This window comes from Dipodomys spectabilis, unplaced genomic scaffold (genome assembly GCF_019054845.1).
Source record: "Dipodomys spectabilis isolate Male_0828 unplaced genomic scaffold, ASM1905484v1 ptg000006l, whole genome shotgun sequence".
Taxonomy (NCBI): domain Eukaryota; kingdom Metazoa; phylum Chordata; class Mammalia; order Rodentia; family Heteromyidae; genus Dipodomys; species Dipodomys spectabilis.
In genome coordinates, this window is record NW_024870683.1 from 20,489,925 (window position 1) to 20,513,530 (window position 23,606).

At 38.8% G+C, this 23,606-nt stretch overlaps 1 pseudogene; it reads left to right on the top strand.

Moving 5' to 3' along the window:
- Positions 1 to 23,606, top strand: LOC122124217 (annotated as a pseudogene).

Below are 23,606 nucleotides of genomic sequence, written 5' to 3' on the forward strand. Positions count from 1 at the left end.
ATGGCGGTTAGTCCAGAAGATCCAAGTGGTCAGTATTGAAAAGACTGGGGGGCTTCTTTGTAGCAGCCGCCGCCATATTATTAGCTAGTCCTTGCCAAATGTCACGGGACACCGTGGGAGCCTTAGGGCAGAGGTAACATGGAGAGGATTTAGCCGCCGTATGGATTCAAGGAAAGAGGAGAGTAAAATGGAGGAGGAGGTGAATGGGCAGGTGCCTGGCCGGGCAGGAAAGCATGTTCGAGGAAGGCAGAACAGATCACGAATTTGAGTTGAGACACTCGGATTTTATACGAAGACAGCCACCCCCTCAGACAGTCTCTTTTAAGAGTCACTAGACTTAGTTGGCGAGGAAGAACTGCCCTTACTTATCTCTGCGTCAACCTCTCTCTTGTCAGTCGTGATACTTAAAATCTGGGCCTGGGCGCTGCTCCTCAGCTCTTCAGCTCAAGGCTAGCACTCTACCACTTGAGCCACAACCCCACTTCCGGTTTTCTGGTGGTTAATTGGAGATGAGAGCCTCAAGGACTTTCCTGCCCAGGCTGGCCTTGAACCGAATGTCTGCAATCGTAGCTACTCTCTCCTCTTTTCTATGCTGCAGCCTGGTTTTGAATTCCTTCCCAGAAGTCTGCAGGAAGTAGCATGCATCTGTTTATTTTTACTAACTCACGATCCACTCTCTAGTTCATTACTGAAATGTCAATTGTGAAACACGGGATAAGTCATAGTACTTTCAGTCACCTAGTTCATTCTGTTTTGTACACATTTGAGCAAAATTCACTTCAGTAATAAGAATTAACATTTGACAACCATCACACATACACACACACACACACACACACGTTCACCTGGCATTGAATTAAATTATTTTGTGTTCTTACATGTTTTATTACAACCAATGTTAAATTTTTATTATTTTTAATAATTTTAATTATTATGTTTTAATTATGCTTACGCTCAGTGTAACTAGTAAAATGGACCAAAGATATATTCAGAAAAAGTAATCTCCACTTCCACCCTGATTTCCAGGCAATAATAAATTGGGCTGTATCTTTTCATACCTTGCATATTCATATAAGTCTATGCAGATAGGCACATACAAAGTTACTGATGTCAGTGATTTTATTTATTTATTTATTGTTGTTCCTAGGGATTGAACTCTGGGCTTGGGCGCTGTCCCTGTATTCTTCAGCTCAAGGGGAGTGCTCTACCACTTGAGCCACAGTGCCACTTTTGTTTTTTTTGTGGTTTACTGGAGATAAGACTCTTATGGACTTCCCTGACTGGGCTGCCTTTGAACATTGATCCTCAGATCTCAGCCTCCTGAGTAGCTAGGATTACAGGTATAAGCCACTGTTGCCCGGCTGATTTCATTTTTTAAACAGCTCGCTAATACAGTATTGTTTCATGGTAAGTGTATGTTCTAATTTATCCAAATATTACACGGCCAATGGACTAATTGGTTGTTGCCAACTTCTTTCCGTGATAGATGTCACAATAATAGTCTCTGATATATATCTTTAATAATTTTATAGCATAGATATTTGTTTTTACTTGTTGGCCGAAGTTGTAAAAGCATTTTCAGTATAATAGATACTACCAGTTTACATTCCAAATATATAGCAGTATTAATAACATTCTAGATTCCACATATGAGGGGAACCTGTGACATTTGACCACTTACTATGATGATCACCAGTTCCATCCATGTTTTTGAAAATAACACAATTTCATTTCATATGATGGAATAATACTCTATTATGTCTATGTAGCTTGGCTGTTATGAATGTACTTTTCTATATGAACATTATATTTAACTATTTAAACTTAGTTGTACCAAGTGGCATGGATTACTTAATCTCTCTTCTCTTTTTTTTTTTTTATAGAAACTGTGTGACTTGATTGCACACAGTACTGAACATATCACGCTTCAGAAAATTTTGCCAATCAGATGCATGAAATACACTATCTCATTTTAACCTTAATTAATCTGATTATTGCTAAAATGAAACACTGAGATTAAATCTTACCACTGAGATGTTTAAGTCCTTTGCATGTTTTTCTGTGAATTGCCTAATCATATATGCATAGAAATGTAAGCATATGTGTGTGTATGGCTTATTTGTACATGTGTGAGAAGAGATGGAGAGAAAGAAGGAAAGAAGAGAGGACAGGAGAGGGGAGGAGAAGGAAGGAGAAAAGAGAAGGGAGGGAGCACTTTTTCTATTGGGTAGATTATTTTTCTGGAAATCTTGTCTATGAGTATATTAAAATAAGATTTGGTGAGCTGGTGGGAAGGGGCATATAAAGTGGTACAGCACCTGCCTAGCAAGCATAGGGCCATGAGTTCAAACCTCAGTACAAACAAAAATTAAACTTGATTGTATAAATAATATGAAAAATAATATGAAATTTCTTTGTCATGTAAAGTCCAGAGATAAGTAACAGCTCTGCCTAATGAAATCTTCGGGGGCTTACCTTCCGTCTAGCCCATTGCTCCAATATTTCTGTTGTGGTCTAAAGTGGCAGTATTTGTATTTAGCAAGAGGGAGGAAAGAATGAAAGAGAGGTTAAAGGACCTATGTCTTTTTTATGTAATTTATGCTATGTTTTTTATGTAATTTAAAGAATGAAATATAATGTTCATATAGGAAAGTGTGTAAGATTCCACACTGTTAATAATAGCTAAGCTATATACATGCAACAGAGTATTATTTTTTTGGGGGGGGGGTCCGGTTGTGGGGCCTGAACTCTGGGCCTGGGTGCTGTCCCTCAGCTCTTCAGCTCAAAGCTAGCGCTCTAACACATGAGCCACAGCGCCACTTTGGGCTTTTTTCTTTTCTTTTTTTTTTTTTGCTTATGTGATGCTGAGAAATCAAACCCAGGGCCTCAGGCATGCAAGGCAAGCGCTCTGCCACTGAGCCACCTTCCCAGCCACAACAGAGTATAATTCAGTTATAAATAAAACTTATTTTCAGGAAAATGAATGGAACTGAAGATCATCAAATTAAGTAAAATAAGACAAACTCAGTCAAATGTCACATATTAGATTCCCTCATTTTTGGGTTCTGTGCCTAAAAAACGGACATGAACATAAAGGGGGGGCACTATTTGAGGATAAGCAACTATCAAGAGGAAGATAGGGTGAGTAGGATCAAAGGACATTATATGTGTATGCCAAAATGAAACTTTTGTAAAAGGAGAGGTTAAAGAAGATAAAGAGTAATAGATGGGGTGAATGTAATCAAAGTACATAATAGGTATGTATGGAAATAACCCCTTTGTACAATTAATATATGCCAATTAAAAGTGAGTAAGACGTAGGGGTGGGAGGGGGGGTATGATTGGGTGGGGGGGAGGGGGGAGGCTGGGAAGGGAGGTGAAGGGTAAACAAAGGAGGAGGCTGCAATGCTTGGTAAGAAATGTATGCATTATCTTGCCCATGTAATTGTAACCCCTCTGTACAGTATGTTCTCAAATAAAATAAAATAAAATTTAAAAAAAAAAAGTGAGTAAGACACTGTAGATTTTAAATGGATATATAGAACTTATACTCTAGTGTAGAACTGGAATATTGCAAGAAATCCAGAAGCCCTGCATTTCCTTTTCTAATCACAAGTCTCCCTAAAGGAAGTAAGTCTCTCTTGAGACCTAGAGATTACTATAATCTTGATTTTATAGTAATCATTACTTTGCCTTTCTTGAAAGAGTTCCACCCAAGTATACACTTCTAAATGACATAGTTTGCCTACTTTTGAATCTTTGCGTTATATGGTATTTTGGTTCTTGCTTCTTTTATTCAGTGGATAATGTGTATGTGAATGTGAGTGTGTGTATGCATGTATAATCAGTTTCATTGCTGAATAATATTCTGTTTATATAAATATCTCGATTTATTTGTACCTTCTACTGTTGCTGACTGTTATAATTTTGGTGTTAAATGTTCCCCAAAGGTTTTTGCGTTAAAGACCTGGTTCCAGCTCTTGGCACTATTCAGAGGTAAGAGAACCTTTAAAAGGTGGTGTCTAAATAAGAGAAAATTAGGTCAGTGGGAGTATGTTCTTCAGGGACAATAGATTTCCAGCTCTTTCCTCTCTCTCTTGCTTCCAAAACTTGAGATGAAGATCTTTGTCCCACTAGCTCCTCCCCACTATGATATGCTGCCTTACCACAGGCCTAAAAGCAACTGTGCCACCTTACAAGACAAACCTACAAGACAAAAAACCTACAAGACAAAAAAAAGCTAGATCACCTTTTAAAAAAAATATTTTTTTATTGTAAAGATATTGTACAGAGGGGTTACAGTTATATGAGTAAGGTAATGAGTACAAAGCTCCTTAAAAAAAAAACTCTTTAGTGCTACTGGGCTTTGTACTCTGAACCTTATAGAGTTGCTACTACTTGAGCTAAACTCTCAGACCTTTTTGCTGTCTTTATTTTTTAATAGGGTCACATTTTCTCCCCTGGGCTTGTCTAGACAATTCTCCTCTTATACCTCCCAATAGCTGGGAGGATAGTCACACACCACTGTGTCCAACATTCTATTTGTTGAGTTGAGGTCTCAGGGACCTTTTACCTAGGCTGGACTCAAACCAAGATCCTCCTGATTTCAGCCTTCCAAGTAGCTAGGGTTACAGGAATAAGCCACCACCATACACAGCTAACTATTCTCTTTTAAGTTGATTATTTCAGATATTTGTTACAGTAATGGAAAACTGACTAATCCAGTTGACTTTTGGATTGTTACAATTATTGGTGATTACAGGAAGTATTGCTATCAACATCCTTGTACAGAAATACATATCTCTAGGATATGAGTTCAGGAAAAATTTCTAGATTAGTGAATATGCACCTGAACCATTTTCCATTGTAGCTGAGATGACAGCATGTACCATCGTGCCTAGGTCTTTTGTTTTATTTTGTTTTTTATATGGGCCCTGGGGCTTGAATTCAGAACCTGGGTGCTATCTCTGAGTGTTTGTGCTTAAGGGTAGCACTCTGCTGCATAAGCCACAACTCCACATCTGGTTTGGGGGCAGGTAATTGGAGATAAGAGTCTCATGGCCTTTCCTGCCCAGGCTGGCTGCAAACCATGGTCCTCAGATCTCAGCCTCCTGTCTAGGATTATGGGACCAGCTCCCAGCATGCCTAGGTTTTTATTGGTTGAATAGAAAGATATCTTGTATTTCCAGTCTAGTGTTGAACTGCATTCCTCCCAATCAAAACCTCCCAAGTAACTAGGATTATAGGCATGAGCCACCATATTATTATATATATGTATGTATACACACCCCTATGTATGTATACATATGTATCCGAGATTATCATTCTTTTTTTAAGTCTTTCACCTTCATCCTAAAATCAGAAATATTTAGCATAGAACAACTATTCACTGTGGAACTCTGATTATTAGCCTTTCTCTGAACATTTCTCAGTTTTCTACTCCCAAGTCTTTGCACCTGCCATTTTATCTTTGTGTTCTAATCATATGTTGAGACTTTATTTATTCTATAAAATTCAGTTCAAGTGCTTCCTCTTCCCACTGATATTATTGTGAGAATGGTTGTTACTGTTCGTTATTTCTATAGTTTTTGTCAATATTCCACTGTGTGCAGCTTTCTTGCTTTGCATAATAATTGTTTTCCTTGTGTCTGCCTCATTCACTAGACTGTAATCTTCTTGAGATTGTGGACCATGAAACATGTCTTAATTATCTTTATGCCTTATCCAGAACAAGCATTCAAATGAGTATTTCATTCACTTCTTAAATTCTGTCACTTGAGCTGGACACCTGTAATCCTAGCTACTCAGGAAGCTGAGATCTGAGGATTGAAGTCTGAAGCCAGCCCAAGCAGGAAAGTCAGTGAGACTCAATTCCAATTACCCACAAAAAAGCCAGAAGTGGATTTTTTGCTAAAGTGATAGAGTGCTAAACTCCAGCAAAAAAAGCTAAGAGACAGTGCCCAAGCCCTGAGTTCAAGCCTCAGGACCAGCAAAAAAAAAAAAAAATCTACCTAGGCAGCCATCAGGGGTTCACATCTATGAATCATAGCTACTCAGGAGGCTGAGATAGAAGATAATAGTTCATTCAAAGCCAGCTCAGGCAGGAAAAGTATGGGAGACTCCTATCTCCAATTAACCACCAAAAAACGAGGAGTAGACCTGTGGCTCAAGTGATGAGTACTAACCTTGAGGAAAAAATCTAAAGGACAGTGTCTAGGCCCTGGGTTCAAGCCCCAGGACTGGCACCCACACACACACATAAAAAAAATTCCTGGGGCTGGGAAGGTGGCTCAGAGTTAGAGCGCTTGCCTTGCATGCATGAGGCCCTGGGTTCGATTCCTCAGCACCACATAAGCAGAAAAAGCCAGAAGTGGCACTGTGGCTCAAGTGGTAGAGTGCTTGCCTTGAGCTGAGGAGCTTAGGGACAGTGCCCAGACCCAGAGTTCAGGCCCCACAACAACAAAATAAATTCCTGTACTCAGTTTGAAATAACAAACATTACTTTTTATATTTTATTTTATTTATTCATTTATTTTGCCAGTCCTGGGGCATGAACTCAGGGCCTTGGCACTGTCCCTGAGCTTCTTTTGTTCAAGGTAGCACTATACCAGTTGAGCAACACCACCATTTCCAGCTTTTTCTGTTTATGTGGAACTGAAGAATTGAACCCAGGACTTCATGCATGCTAGGCAAGCACTCTACCACTAAGCTACATTCCGTCCTTTAAAGTTTATTTTGAATGTAGTTCTTCAATGTCTTTTACAGGGACACTGATGAGTATGAAGGCTACACATATGCACATATTGGTATTAAAATTACCATGACTTGAATATGGCAGATAATGAGCTTGAGATAGAATGGGAGATGATCTAAAACCAGATCATGCAGAAAATCTGGATGTATGGAATGAAAACAGTATTATGTAAAAAAGTGTTGCATAAGTGTGGTTACTAATTTATAGGTGTGGTTGCAATACTATCTTTTTAGCATTCATTCTTACCAAGTTATTTTGCATCAACAAATTGAGAAGAAACATCGAGCAGAACATACTCAGTCTAATTAAATGAGGTAATGCTATGGGAAGAGAGCTGTGTTTCTCTCAGCATGGAAAGAAACATTTGCAAGAATAGAAGGGAAACCTAACATTTCAAGATGGCATAGTGGTAAATACCTTTTTTTCCAGCTCTTTGTGAGGCAGAGACAGGAGGATAGCGAATTTGAGGCCAACCTGAGCAAAGTTAATGAGATGCTATCTCAACAAAAAGGGGGAAGGATAGCTGGGGGTATGACTGAAGTAGAATTAGTAAGAGCACTTACCTAGCATGCTCAGGACCTTGGTTTCCATCCCAGGGCATTATATTAATGTAGTTTACCTTTTTTTTTCAAGTACAGAAGTTCAATACTATTATAGCTTTTTATAGTATTTGTTTAGGTAAAACTTCCACTTTATCTCATATGTTTGGCCTTTCTATATATACTTGTACATATATATTTATTATAAGTTATTCACATGCTAAGTTGTTACATAATAATGGATCTTCTACACACAGTTTCAAACATTACATAAGCTAAGACTCTGACCAGGATAAAAACTCTACTCAGGCTTTGACTTGACTGTGCAAACCAGAAGAGCCTAATGGCTAGAATAGTGAAAATTGGGTCAGTATTTCCTTCAGACAAAAGGCTAGCTCTCCATTTTAACGTTTCTCTAGAAGTTACCATGTTGTATAGTCCAGAGAAGTTTAAGTGATTTGGCCCAAATTACATAAGTAGAGCTAGTACTCAAGTGTTTTTTTGATGGGGGAAGGAAGTGTTTACATGGGGTCTCACAATGTAGCCCAGGCTGATCTGGAACTCCCTGTGCATCCCAAGCTAGTGTGAAGTTTGTGGTCTACCTGCAGCCTCTTGAGAGCTGGTAGATGATAGAAACTCAGCTAAACATTCTACAAGAAATCTGCTAAATTTCTACCCCTACTGCCCCTCTCCAAAAGAGTTATCTGTCTCAAAACGTCAATAGTGCCAAGGTTCAGAGAACTTGGTCTGATCCAAACTTCCCATACTCTTGTAGCTATATATATGAAAGCCCCATAATTTCCTGCAGGTGAGGCCATATCTCCCTTGAACAAGAAACTGTCTTTGTTCACTTTTCTTTTCTCAAAAAAAATCTGTGTTGTCTTCTTTGGCATTTTTCATACTTTCTTCTTTGTGGATAACTATTTCTTTTCCTTTTCATTAACTACATTAATACTTACATTCTACCTTATTCCTTCAGTTGTTTATACTATCGATACAAATGCATTCTATATCCCAGGATAAAAAAACAGATGAATAAGGCAGAGTACATTCCCCTGGGAATCATTATCTCTCCCCCCCAAAAAAAAAATAATCCACCAGAATTTAGTTCATAAGTTTTCTTCTCATGTGCATCTTCATTTTCTCCCATATACATTATTGCCTTTTCATTGTGTTTTTGAGGGGTTAAGAGGTTTACTCAAAACTATTTATCTAGGAAGTAAAGAGCCAGAATTCCAACTGAGGTCAGTCTTATGCCAGTTGATATATTTCACACAATTCTTCATTCCCAAGGAGTCAAGTCAAAGCCCTCAACTTCCCCTTCAGAACCTTTGTGAGTGTGGCGCCATTCTTTTACTAGGTACTACTGATATATCCAACTAGCAGTCTTAAAAAATTACTATTTTTCTCTATATACTCCTGACTTTCTTCTTTTCTATTTGCTCCCCCTCATATAGCTCGTCTTTTCTTCCTTCCTTCCTTCCTTCTTTCCTTCCTTCCTTCCTTCCTACGTTCCTTCCTTCCTTCCTTCCTCTTTCTTTCTTTCTTTTTTCTTTTCTTCCTTTCTTTTTCTCTCTCTTTCTTGTCGGTCATGGAGCTTGAACTCTGGGCCTGGGCACTATCCCTCAGTTCTTCAGCTCAAGGCAAGCGCTCTACCACTTGAGCGACAGTGCCACTTCTGGTTTTCTGAGTGGTTTATTGGAGATAAGGGTCTCACAGAGTTTCCTGCCTTGGATGGTTCTGAACCACGATCCTCAGATCTCAGCCTCCTGAGTAGCTACGATTACAGGCATGTGGTACCAACGCCTGGCCATAGGTCCTCTTTCTATATGATCCTTGTAACACATGTCCATCGGTTCACGATCTACCTCTTCCAATCTCCAGTTCAGGTTTCCCAGCTAAATTCTCTGCTGTCTCTTTTTATTCTTTCCAACAGACCTTTCCTCACTTTAAAATTTATGCATTTTTTCCCTTCCTCCACACTTTCCTCTTGTACAGCAGCAAATTTGTTAGTGTTAGCATTAGCGTTTTTGTATAGTTCTTTACAGGTATTCTTTCTTACATGCTACGAATCTGGCTAGCAAAGAGTATAAGCTTGCCTACATGCTTCCTATTTGGTTATAATATATCTGACAACACTCCAAAATATTGTTATACTATACTAACAGATAAGGAAACTGAATGATATTCAGAATGATTTAAGATCCAATCTGAAAATTCTATCTCCATTTGAGATTTTTTTATTACTATACTGTCTATGGTTTTAGAGTTTTGTTCCCTTTCCCATATGTTCCGTCTTTCACTTGAAATTGAGTAAGTGTTAAAGAAATGAGTAAATATATGTTAAGAACATACTATTTTATGCCAAAAATCATGAGGATTTATTGATCGTTAAGAGTACTCAAGCCAGGTGCTGGTGGCTCACGCCTGTATTCCTAGCTACTCAGGATGCTGAGATCTGCGGATCATGGTTCAAAGCCAGCCAGGGTAGCAAAGTCTATGAGATTCTCATCTCCAATTAAACATCAGAAAATCGAGAGTGGCCCTGTGGCTCAAGTGGTAGAGCATTGGTCTTGAGATGAAGAGCTTAGGGACAGTACCCAGGTCCAGAGATCAAGCCTCATGACTGACAAAAAGAAAAAAACAAAAAAATAAGAATATTCTAAGATATGACTCATATTCACACATAGTATTTCTTGTTCATTTAGGCAGAAAACAAACACTCCCATTCTGCTAAAATATAGACAAGATTATGTTGAGATCCCACATTATCCACTGCAGAACATACCTTTAGCAATTTTTATATGATTTTAAAACAGGTAGTTAATTAGGAAAATCATTATCTATTTTTTTGGTTTTATGTAATGACATTTTATTTCCCTTGTTGTTTCCACTTTTAAGGTCATGTTTAGAAAAGCCACCACTATCCTAAAGACTGTATAAATATTTAAACATTTTCTTCTGGTTTTATTATATCATTATCTATACTTAGAACCTCTGGGATTGTGTGTGTGTGTGTGTGTGTGTGTGTGTGTGTGTGTGTGTGTGTGTGTGCGCACATGCAAAAGTGTGTCACACTGTTCATCTGCTCAAGTATGTATTTGTAAGGCACAAAATAAGTTATAATTTTATGTTTCTTCTTAGGTTAATTTACTGATTTTTCTTTCTGATTTTAGATAATGCCTTTATCATACTCCCATATGCTAAATTCATAACATATACACATTCATGTATATTATTAGATTTTTAAATCATTATCTCTCAATGTTTTTAATCTTGAGCTAACATTTTTTGGTTTAATGATATAATTCATTACTCTTCTTTTTTAGATATGTATATGTATATGTATGCTAAGATTTAGTCTTAAAAAGTAAATGTAAGAAGTTTTGTCACTAGTCAAGGAAGCAAATGCCTGTAATCTCAGCACTATGGAGAGACTCAAGGGATCATAAGTTCCAGACTAGTCTGGGCCACTAGTAAGTTTGAGGCCAGCCTGGGCTATCTAACAAGACCCTGATTCAAAACCAAGCAAAAAAAACCCTCTATAGCAAGTATTCAAACCAGATAAATTATTCTAACACTGTTCTTGTTTTTTAAAGTTGATTAAGCTATTTACATCCATGTAAACATTAAAATCAGCATGTCAAATTATACCACAAAAAGCCATATGGATGAAGCTAGAGGCCATTATAGTAACTGAAATAAGCCATGTACAAAAGGCAAATACACTATGTTCTCACTCAAATGTGGAAGCTAAAAACAAATTGATTTGCACAAGTAGAGGTTAGAATAGTGGTTACTAGAGGCTTGGGAGGGGACTGAGGGAAAGAGAAGTTGATTACTGGATACCAAAATACAGTTAGATAGGAAGAATAGGAAGAATAACTTCCAAATTTCTATTAACACATCAGAGTTAACTATAGTTAACAATAATTCATTGTAAATCTCATTATAGATCTCAAAATAGCTATAGGCAAAGATTTTCAATATTATCATCACAATGATTAATGGTTGAGATGATGGATGTGCTAATTGTCCTGAAGTAATCATTACACATTGCATACATGTATTGAAATAACCCAGTATACACTTCGTGTATATAGTTACCATGTGTCATTTTTTAAAAGACCAGTGGAATTTTAATTGTGATTGTGTTGAATCTATAGATCAACTGGGAAAAAATTTCATTTTCAGAATTTTGAGGCTTCTAATCTATGAGTACTCTGATAATATCTTTTAACTTTAAATTTATTCTAATATTAAAATTGTCATTCCAGTTTTCTGATACTTCCTGTTTGCATATCTTTTCTTAGATTTTTTTCTTTTGTTGGTCATGGGGCTTGAACTCAGGGCTTGGGTGCTGTCCCTGAGCTTTTTTGCTCAAGGCTAGCACTCTACCTACCACTGGGAGCCACAGCTCCATTTCTGGGTTTTGAGTAGTTAATTGGAGATAATCTCACAGGGACTTTTCTGCCCAGGGTGGCTTAAAACTGAGAAACTCAGATCTTGGCTTCCTGAGTAGCTAGGATTATAGGCATGAGCCACTGGTGCTCAGCAATATCTATTTACTTTCAGCCTGTCTGGTTTACTACACTAAAAGTGCATCTCTTACATGTAGCATATAGTAAATGCTTGGGTTTATTTTCATTGTTGTTTGCTTGATTTTCCAGTACTGGGGCTTGAATCCAGGGCTTCATCCATTCTTGACTGGCTTTTTTGCTCCCAGCTGGTATTCTACAATTTGAGTTATACCTCCACTTCTAGCTTTTTGTTGATATTTAGAGATAAGAATCTTGTGGATTTGTCTGCCTTGGGCTTTCAGATCCCAGCCTCCTGAGTATCTAAGACTATAAGCATGAGTCCTTGGCATCTAGTTTTGCTTTTTGTTTTTGTTTTTCATTATCAATCTTTACCTAATATGATACATGATCATGACATTAATGTTTAGTATAATTATTGATATGGTTAAATTTATTTCTATTAATTTATTATATATTTTTTATTAATAAGTTTTTTTATTGTGAAAATACTGTACAGAGGGGTTACAATTACATAAGCAAGGTAATGAGTACAATTCTTATCAAGCATTGTTGCCTCCTCCTTAGTTTCCCCTACCATCCCTGCCCTCCCAGCTCTCCTCCCCCCTCCTTCCCCCCCGCCCCGTCAAAGTATATATTTTCTATTTCTTTTGTCTTTTTTGTTCCTTTGTTCCCATTTCCTGCTTTCCTGGAATTTATTTTATGCATATGGAATTTATTTATGCATTGTCTATAGCTACATGGTAGATGTGAATAGCTGCAAGAGACCATATGTCTCACAAAGTTGAAAATGTTTACTATCTGACTCTTAACAGGAAGTTTGCTAATTCCCTATCCAATGTATTAAAAATAAAATATGGTCTCATTTCCAGACTGGCAGTGTGAATATTCTTTTTAAAGCAATCATCATTTTAAAGTCTCTATAAATTGTGCTAACAACTATAATAAGTAAAGAAGCCATGCATTCAGGAAAATTGACTAAATATTGGCAAAAGAGCAAGAGTCTGACATGCTTGAATGGAGTGTCTGACTTGCTGTCTGCCTACTAGCTCTAGCAAAGAATCATAAAACTGCTACTCTAGGTGAGTGTAACCAAGAAAATAGGACTGCCTCTCCCTGGAGCTCCTAATCACAGGATGCAGTATGTCCCAAGGAGCAGACAAAATGTCTTAACCATCCCCACTCAATCCCCAGAGCTGAATTGCTGAGGCTAAAACCATGAAAAATATGGTCAAGATATTGAGAGATTCTTTCCTCCACCCAGCTCCCATTCATAGTGCAGAGACATCAAGAATATCAAGGCTCTGATTATTTTTGGCCCACTTTGCTCACAGAGTTGAAGTTCCATTGGGAAAATTCAAGCAGAGAAGACCAGACTGCCACCTTTCCCAGTAGTCTGATCTGTCAAGCAAGGTGTCACTCTAGGCCATCTCAATTATATAATTCGGGGGTTCAGATATTTAGATCAGGCAAACAAAGAATATAGAGCTAATTAAGAGTATTTGACTAGCAAAGGTGAGACCTCAAGTTCAAACTCCAAGGAGAAGCAAGGAAGGAAGTTCAAATTCCAAGGCAGGAAAGGAGGAAGGGAGTGTAGAAGGAAAGAGGGAAGGGAGGAAGAAAGGAAAGAGAAAGAAAGGGCTAATAAACAATGTGGCAAGTTCAAAACTAAATTTCTTCCCACATGTTCTTATAGTAAGCAATTAAGATGAGACTGGTAGCTGAAAGTACCTATCCCAGAAGACCACATGGACTTAGTCACATAGAGCAAAAGGAGTTTATTGTCAGCAGGTAGTCACATAGAGCAAAAGGAGTTTATTGTCAGCAGGGGCTGACAAGGACACTTCTCTCATGAGAAGTGTTCTGAGAAACATCAGACTTTACACTGAGGAAAATGGACTTCACTAATATGATCCAGCCAAGTTATTAGACTAGTAAGCAACACACAATAATATAAAGAAAGCCTGGGGAACATAGAGTCATCAATATTCAGAGTTGCTGTAGAGTATTACCAGAAATGTTGAGTTTTCAAAAATAAAATTATGAGATATGTAAAGAAATGAGGCCCATCTAGAGAGCAAAAGCAGGCAACAGAAAGTACTTGTGGAGGGTCATACAAAAACATAAGAATTTGTGAGATATGGCTAAATCAGTGCTTAAAGGGAAATGACAATATATGTAAACATCTCAAATCAATAACTTCAATAACAACGAAAGAAGGACAATTGACTCTGAAACAAGTAGCAGAAGAAATAAGAATGAAATAGATGAAAAAAAGAAAAGGAAAACAATGGAGAAAAGCAATAGAATCCAAAGCTGGTTGTTTAGTGGAGAATGACATCAACAAAATGGTGAAATAGGTTTCCAGAGTGTACATCTCTATCACCAGCAATGCTTTGGCAATCATCCTTACACAAAAGTGCTTCTGGCTGGCTGCCAGTAGATCATATCTGTGATCTTACCTATTCAGGAGGCTGAGATCTTAGGATCAAGGTTTGAAGCCAATCCAGGCAGGAAAGTCTATGACACTCTTATCTCTAAAAAAAAAAAAAAAATGGAAATGGAGCTGTGGCTCAAGTGGTAGAATGCTAGCCATGAGACAAGTGCTCATGCCCTAAGTTCAAGCCCCAGGATTGGCACCAAACCAAAGCCAAAACAAAATGAAAATGTTTCTGTAGGTGCTTTGGATAGGAGCCTACTTAGTAGACTATTTTCAGAAGGTAGGCCCATACCTGGAGTAGGCTTGTTGACAACTATGGATATATCCCTGGTCCCATTTGTCCAGGCAGTAGAACATGTAGTAACCCAGGACCTGGCTTCAGCCCACCATAGCTGTGTTGGAAGTTGTCTTGTCTACCAGGGATCCAGAGAGACACGTCCATCTATGCTATTGGTTGCAAGCTTGCAGAGTCCCAGCATCTCAGCTGTGGACCCTGAGAGATACCCTCTGATTTGGTTCCAGTTCTACTTAGCCATAGTCTGAGTCCAATCCTGTCTAGTGATCAGGCAGAGAGCTTGCTAGAGACTCATCAGGAGCCATATCCATTAAGCATCTGACAATAGACCCACCTTCTGCAATTCTACTTGTGTTTTCTAAAGCTGACCTTTATCCCAATGAGAGGCCTGCTGCGAAATTCTTGAGGGACCAGACATGGGCTACACTTACTTGAACCTCTAGTCTTAGTCCTGCTCTATATAGATTGTGAACTCAGCAGCAGCAATAAGCCCTGCTCCCATCCTACTTGACTGGGATCCCCAGAGGCAATCCTATCAGCTGTGTCAGTCCTGGGGGTTAGACTCAGAAGGAGGAAGGAACACTGTTTTGAGAGATACTATAATGTAGTTACTATGATTTTTAAATGAGCAACACTTATGTGGACCTTACTATGAATCAGGGACTGACCTGATCACTTTCACATATTATCTGGATGAAGAGTCACACAGTCCTGAGTCTGTGTTCTGATTCTGTCACCTTATAGCTATGTGGTCATTAAAAAGAAGGTTCTTAAACTTCTCTAATAGTAAATTAATTAATCTATGAAATACCATTATTGTTATGGAAACAGACTAGATCAAGTATATACAAGTTCTAGTTGGGTTCTGATGCCTAATTGTCCTTTTCCTCTTGTGCTGGACACTAAACACAGGTTATTGGTGTGTGGTGATCATTGTTATTCTGACAGTACATGATATGGGCCAAGATGGACCTGTGAATGCTCATGGGGAACCTCTTTTTGCCTGCAGGATAATAGTTCTCATTTCTGTGATTTCTTTTCTATAAACATTGGACAGTTTGGGACCAAGAATCCTGATAGAATTCATCAAAGTCAAAGAAGACTTAATAAGAAGGACAAGACTAAGTATTATGAAGTAGCCACCAGGAATTAATTTGCCTTTTTTTCAGGGTCCCAAGATTTAAGATTTTATTTTCCCAAAGAAAAGTTTATTTTCATGGAAAAGTACCTAATTGCTCATATGGCATTATCAAAAAGTTGATTCCTTGTGAAGTGGGATTCATTAAAATAGGATGCTTCTTACATAGTTTGCTCAGAAATTTCAGATCTACAATATTTGTACCTTCATCTATCACTAGTAAGAAGTAAAAGTGGTTTATGTTGATAAGTCTTAGTACTAAAATGTTCAAACCCAAGGAACTTCTTTAAGAGTGAGCTGGGCCCTTGCAATGAACCTGCTTTTGCAAGTGAAGGAAAGGATATGAGAACAGAAGGGGACTGTATGTCCTGGCCCAATCACAGCTAGTCAAAGGCAAGGGTAACGACTAATCAGTGAGCCTTGAGTCTCAAACCACCATTATTTAATACATGTTTGCCAACATTCAGTCATTTTAGGGTTCTTTTCTGTGGTGATAGTTTTCAGAGGTGAACTTTGTTATTGTGCTTCCTTGATGTAATTAACAAAAGCAAGTTTTAAATTACACTTGGGTGTTCAAACATATGCACCTATAATATGGGAAAAAAAATTCCTTCTCTACTAGCAACTTGCTCTGAAAATGTAAGAGGCTACCTAAAAGCTGCTTTTGCTGGACCCATGAATTAACTTTAACTAAAAGCGAGAAGGCTAAGCATCCCAGACTCTTCCCATGGCATCTGTACCCTTTGATCTGAGCCCTTTTCTTCTACATCACTTTCTGCATTCACCTCCAGGAAGTACAAGATTTACCATGGGATAGTCATATGAGGCAAAGGGTGAGACTTCCCCAAGGAGAGAACAGCCAAGGAGTCAGGATGGACCACTTGCCAGCATCAGTGACTAACTTTTCCTCCTCCCTCTAGTGGTGAAGTGATAGCAATTTCCAGAAACAAAAGCTGATAAGGTCAACAGGTCACACTTATAAATCCTTATGCATATTTCTCACTCCAGCCCCAATTCTCCATTTTTAACTGGAGGTAAGTCTGTACTCTGAAGACAGCTGTAGATGTACTGAAATGCTATTTTTCCCATGGCTGCCACTGAACAAACCTTTGTCTGCCTTCACCATGTCTATTTGACAGGTTGGGGCAAGGAGCTAGTCCTGACATGTGAACTGGAGTTTGGGTGTGTGGGTCTAAAACTCTGGTTTCAAAAATAAAAGGAAGTCAGATACTGGTGGCTCATGGCTATAATCCTAGCTACTTAAAAGGCTGAGATCTAAGGATCAAGATTTGAAGACTTGGGACAAATCTGTGAAACTCTTATTGCCAATTCACCAGAAAAAAAGCCAGACCTAGAGGTATAGCACAAATGGTAGAGTGCCATCCTTGAGTGAAAAAGCCAAGTGAGGTGCATCAGGCCCTGAGTTCAAGCCCCAGTAATGACACAAAAATAAATAAGTGGCTGGAAAGCTAGGATGAAAGCAAATGGAGTCATGAGACATTTATGGAATTAAGATTGATGCATTATTCTAGTTGCTGCCTAGAAATGAGACTATGGAGAATTTTGATCACCTCTGCCCTTTAACCTCAGATACAACCATTTCACTGTGCCCAGAGGTTCAAGATGCACATCAGGAGGTCATCCAGGTCCTGTGTTTTGAACATTTCTTTTCTCTTTAGGCATTATTTTATCCATCCTCTATCAGTTACAGATCACCTGTTTCTTCTTAATATTCAATAACACAGGCAAGGTCTTGGTTTTCCTGCTTTAGGCCACTCTTTCAGAGCTAACTGAACCTAAAAGGTAAATCCTAAGATATTCAATAGAAGTTTTTCTTTTGCATTTCCAGTTTCTGAGTTTGGATTGACTGACGTTACTAATAAGTGCTTTTAGTTAATCAAAGGATAAATATGTTGCAGTATACAGACCTTCTCAATCCCTCTAGAGAAACTAACGAAGATGCTATATACAAGGATGTTAGGAAGACTTAATTAAGATAGAAGGCAATACACATCCATACTGTGTGTGTTAACCATATTCCTGGTCCTTTCAGTTTAGCCAGCACACAGAGACCACATTAAAGCCAACCACTAGTGCCAGTTCTTAGTCCTGGTATTTGCCTCTGATTCTTGGCATTTTTTTAAATGATTCCCCCTTTGTTTTTAATCTCCATAAGGATATAGTTATTCTGAGTTCTCAGTTCTCTGAAGCTCTCAGTTATCTTGTGGTTTTGAGAAACTATCTCAGTGTTACCTCTAATCTAAGACTAATCTTAAGATATTATTAATATAAGTCAATAGACTTTGCACCCATGATCTGGGTTATATATAACCAAGGTAACAGCTATCTAATATATTGAGATACTGAAGGCTGCTTTCCTTGAAACTGTTCTAGAATGGACTACTTTTTGTAGATCAGTAGAATGATATCATTAGCTTCTAATAATACTGTCTCTACAAACAGGAAGAAGAAAAGTCATATGCTAAAGTAGCTTCTTGAAATTTATAGTAGAGACATTGGATTTAAAAGCAGAATGGCAATAATTTGGCTATTTGAAAGAATGTATTTTTAAGTCCAGAAGCTTGGTCTTGAAAAATCAAGAATCAAACTCCAAACAGACAACTTAGGTCGTAACTATCAGATTCCTGAAGAATATGGAATGATGTAAGAGCAATTTTCTTTGCCAAGAGAAGTAAAATGTCTAGCACTAAGACAGGAGAATTGACAAGAGAATTAGAATGAACATGAAAGAACTCGGTCACTCAGGTCAGTTTCTAGCCTTTACACCCTTCAACTTAAGTTCCAAGAAGGATATGAAAGAAATATGTCATCTGTTTCGCTGAGGATTAGGTGGTATATCAGAGCAGAAGGTCCATCATCACACTCCCCAGAATATCTCTGGTGGGATGGCACAGTTTCTAGTGAAGCATTGGGCTCTGAAATGGCAGATTCTAATGTGGAGGTTTCTTTAGTACACCCGTGCATGTTGTGGAGAAACTTTGAAAGTTCCCATGCCAAGAAATGGTAGTTTCTTTTTTAAAAAATGGAAATACAATTATCATATGATTCATCAATTTCACTTCTAGGTATTACTTCTGAGGCTGAGAAAATAATGTTCCAGATTGGAGCTCTCAGAAATAACATTCCTTTCTGACATTCCTGTGTTTCCTACTCCTCTCTTTCCCTCTCCAAGACAAACCACAGAGGCTCGACTTTCTCTTCTACAAGACAGGACATAGCAACTAGAATTACTTTTCCCAAAATAAGCCATTAAGTCTAAAAGTGATATGTTAATCTTAACCACTTTTCTGTTTTGGAGCTGACAATAAAGAAGTTCTCTTACCTACTTTTCTGATACTAGGGCATAAAACCCCAATTTCAGAAAGGGCCCTGCCCCATACCTACAAGGCAGGAGTGCTGCAGAGCTAAGAAAAAGCTGGACAGGTAGGTCTTGTTGGGTTTTCTAACTCAATCTGTTAGCATTAAATCGTGTGTGTGTGTGTGTGTGTGTGTGTGTGTGTGTGTGTGCTCATCCTGGATCTTGAACTCAGGGCCTGTGCACTGTCCTTGAAGCTTTTTTTTTTTTTTTTCGGGTCCGGTCGTGGGGCTTGAACTCTGGGTCTGGGCGCTGTCCCTCAGCTCTTCAGCTCAAGGCTAGCACTCTACCACTCAAGCCACAGCGCCACTTCCGGCTTTTTTCTTTTTGCTTATGTGGTGCTGAGGAATCGAACCCAGGGCCTCCGGCTTGCAAGGCAAGCACTCTACCACTGAGCCACCTTCCCAGCCCTCCTTGAAGCTTTTTTGCTCAAGGCTAGTGCTCTACCCCTTGAGCTACAGCTCCAAGTTCAACTTTTTGGTGATTTTCTTTTTTTTTTTGGTGGTTAATTGGAGATAAGAGTAACAGACTTTCCTGCCCAGTCTGGCTTTATCCCGAGTAGCTAGGATTACAGGTGTTTGAGCCACTGGCAGCTGGAAGATTATATTTTTTTGTCCAATGATACTTTTACCTGGTCTTTATTGAACCAACCTAAACATAAAAATTCATGGCTCCCTGAGTCTTTTGAGTTTTCAGCCTGAAGACTCATGCTGTGCCAAACTATGAGCAAATGAATTTTTAAACTTATATTTTTATATAAAGATGAACCTTTATAAGAGGCAGAAAGAGGATCACCCCTTTCCTTCCCTATATTGGAAAGAATTGAGAGTAAGTGTGCATTTGTACTCCCCTGATCATGGCATGGCAGCATTATTCACAATAGTTAAAAGATGGAAACACCATAAATTTCCATCAATGGATGGAATGGATAAACAAAAAGTGGCACATCCATACAATGGAATATTACCTACCCATAAAACAATGGAATTCTTACAATAGCACAGCTGGACCTATAAAACATTGTAGTAAATGAAATGATCTATGTGAAAAAAAAGATGGGTGCTGTATGGCTCCTTTCATGAGAAATATTTAGAACAGCCAAATTCACACAGAAATGAGAGAGTAGTAACCAAAGGCCACAGGAAGAGAAGATGGAGAATTATTAATAGATAGTATACTGTTTTCTTTGTCTGACTTGCCTATAGCCATGAGATAAGCAGTTTTTCCAGAAGAAAAGTGTGAATCCAGGTCTCTACCCCATTGATGGTTATGTCCTTGTTCAAAAGGAGCCCTCTGTTCAAGAGGAAGTCCCACAGGCCTGGCCTTCATGACATGGGCTCCAGAAAATGGACATAACCAATACATGAGACAAAAATTGATCCATTTCAGGAATCAAAGATAGACTCCTTTCCAAGAAAGTAAAAACAAAAACCACGATTATTCATTCCTCAAAACTGGCTAGGATTTGTTAAAACAAAAATAATACCCCATGTTGGTAAGAGTTATCTCAGACATTGTATGGGAGGGTATTGGTTGAACATTGACTAGAGTTCAGAATCTCCCATTGTTGAGTTTCCTCCACAGACATATTGAGTCCATGATAGGAGAAGGGTAGATGCTGAAGGATGTTGCAGTAGTTTTTGGAGTTCAGGTAGTCAGGTCTCCTGACAGAGAACTGGTTAAGTAAATATGATTTTATGTGTAATAATGAGGATGCTCTCCACTTGCCAGTATGGAATATTCTGTAAGATGTGTGAATGGAAGGAGAAAGGTGACTCCACATGCTGATCTGTCAAAGAACAAATGTCAAAAATAGAAGGGTTTGGTCTAAAGAATTTTTATGAAGAAGATGAAAAGACAAGTCACATTGTGGGAAGAAGTATCTTGTACCAAGGGTATATAGGAGCTCTCTACATTCAATAGTAAACAATAATTCATTTAGAGAATAGTCAATAGATTGGAACAGATAGTTCACCAAAGAAGAGATATGGATGGTAAATAGGCATAACAAAATATGTCCAGCACTATTGAGCTGTAAGAGAAATGTATGTTAAAGCTATGCTCAGAGCCAGGTGATGTAGCACATGCTATATCATAAAGTTCTAGCACTTGGGAAGATTCATCTCTAAAGCCTGAAAAAAGACTGATTTATTTAAGAAATGTTCCTCATGTGCCTGTTCTGCACCAAACACTAGGTACTTAACAGTGAGCAAAAGAAAGCCCCGACTTTCACTAGGTATTTACACATTTTTTAGTGTCAAGCAGGAGAAATATAGATATGGAACTTTACCATCATTAAACTGCAGAACATTTAAGGATAAAGGGAGTATTGTAAAATTTCCCAGAGGCAAAGGATGATTAGAGAGTAATGACAGATTAACAGCTGATTATCTAGACAGTAATGACAGATTAGCAGCAGATGTAGTATCAGTGATGGTTGGAATAAGAAAACATTACTGAAGGTTAAGAAAATTTCTTACCCAAACTATGATTCATTAATAAGGGAAAAGAGATGCTTTCAGACATACAAAACAGGCTTATTTATTAGCCATAGAATTTCATTAAACTGTATTTTATCCAGAAAAAAAAGAGTGACAAGATATGGCTATAAAAAACAGTGAAAGGGGCTGGGAAGGTGGCTCAGTGTAGAGTGCTTGTCTTGCATGCATGAGGCCCTGGGTTCGATTCCTCAGCACCACATAAGCAAAAAGAAAACAGCCGGAAGTGGCGCTGTGGCTCAAGTGGTAGAGTGCTAGCCTTGAGCTGAAGAGCTGAGGCCCAGAGTTCAGGCCCCACGACTGGACCCGCCCCCCCAAAAAAAACAGTGAAAAATGAACACCACATTTACTCCCAAAATAAAGATAATTTCCAGGCACTGTTTCATGTCTGTAATCATAGCTACTCAGGAAGCTAAAATCTAAGGATCACAGTTTCATCTCTAAATAACCAGCAAAAAGCTTGAATTGGAGGTTGTTAGGTTTTTAAAAAGAGGTAGCCGAGTAAGAACAGCATCACACACGTGGTATTCAGGTAAGGAGTAGATTTATTCATCGTTCTGGCTGGCACCAGGCCATCTTGGCCCTCCACATGGTGGGGAAAGGCCTGGAAAAGAGAGAGAGCTGGGAAAGAGTGAGCTAGGAAAGAGAAGAGAGCTGGGAAAGAGAAGAGAAGGAAAGAGCTGAGAAAGAGCTAGAAAAGAGCAGAGAGAGGGCGTCTGGGCCTGGGCTAGGCCTTATGCAGGGTATGGGCGGAGAAAGTTGTGGCCACATCAAATTCAGATGTGACTTCAGCGGATGCAGATGTGACCTCTTCCAGGTGTCCCAGTTGCCTAGGTAACTCAGGTACTGGGTGGAGACTTTGCTGCAAGGAGGGTAGAGTCTGCTAGCCATCCAGGAGTGGACCTTACAGAGGTGTGGCTCAAGCAGTATCAGTGTCAGCACTGAGTGAAAATGCTAAGTAAGAGCATGAGGCCCGGAGTTTAAGCCCCAGTACACACACACACACACACACACACACACACACACACACAATGGACTATTGTTATAGCATTTAAAAGTAAATATATGTATTTTAGAAATGAAATACATTTAAGTTTAACTGTTCCGACAGAGTGTGGATCATTTTGCTAAGTACTTCACTGATGCAGGGCTGAAGGAACTGTCAGATTTTCTATGAGTTCAGCAGTCCCTGGGCACCAGGAAGGAACTGCAGAAGGAACTCCAGGAGCGACTGTCTCAGGAATGCCCAATAAAGAAGGTGGGAATGATCTCCCGGAAACAGCAGTGATTAGCCTCCTGTGGACCTGTATCATGAATGCTGTCCAATGGAACAAGAAGCAAGAACTTGTTGCAGAGCAAGCCCTTAAGCATCTGAAGCAATACGCTCCCTTGCTGGCTGTGTTCAGTTCCCAAGGCCAGTCAGAGCTGATCCTCCTCCAGAAGGTTCAAGAATACTGTTATGACAACATCCACTTCATGAAAGCCTTTCAGAAGATCGTGGTTCTCTCTTAATAAAGCTGATGTTTTGAGTGAAGAAGCAATTCTGAAGTGGTATAAAGAAGCACATGTTGCCAAGGACAAGAGTGTTTTTCTCGACCCGATGAAGAAATTTGTTGAGTGGTTACAAAACGCAGAAGAAGAATCGGAATCAGAAGGTGAGGAAAATTAACCAGTTCAACAAGCACAATGCTTCTGTTACCACACCACACTTTTTGATTGGGAATGCTGAACCATTGGAAAGAAAAACTTGGCTTCTGTTTTCACAAAGGAAAAACACAATAGGATAGGCCTCCCTGTGTGGAGAAGAAATGGTTTTCATTTTCTGTTTCGTTTTTAAATGGAGCCCTGAGGCATCAGCTAATACACTTGGGACTCTACCTCTCACTATATGCTAACTTAAAGGCATTCAACTGGGAGTCCAGTAGGAATCTGAAATTGAATATTCAGCAGACTCCTTTTTTTAGCGGTATTTTTCAGGTACTGTGTGGTGGATGCCCCACTGGTGTCTATTCCAGGGCCACTTTGACA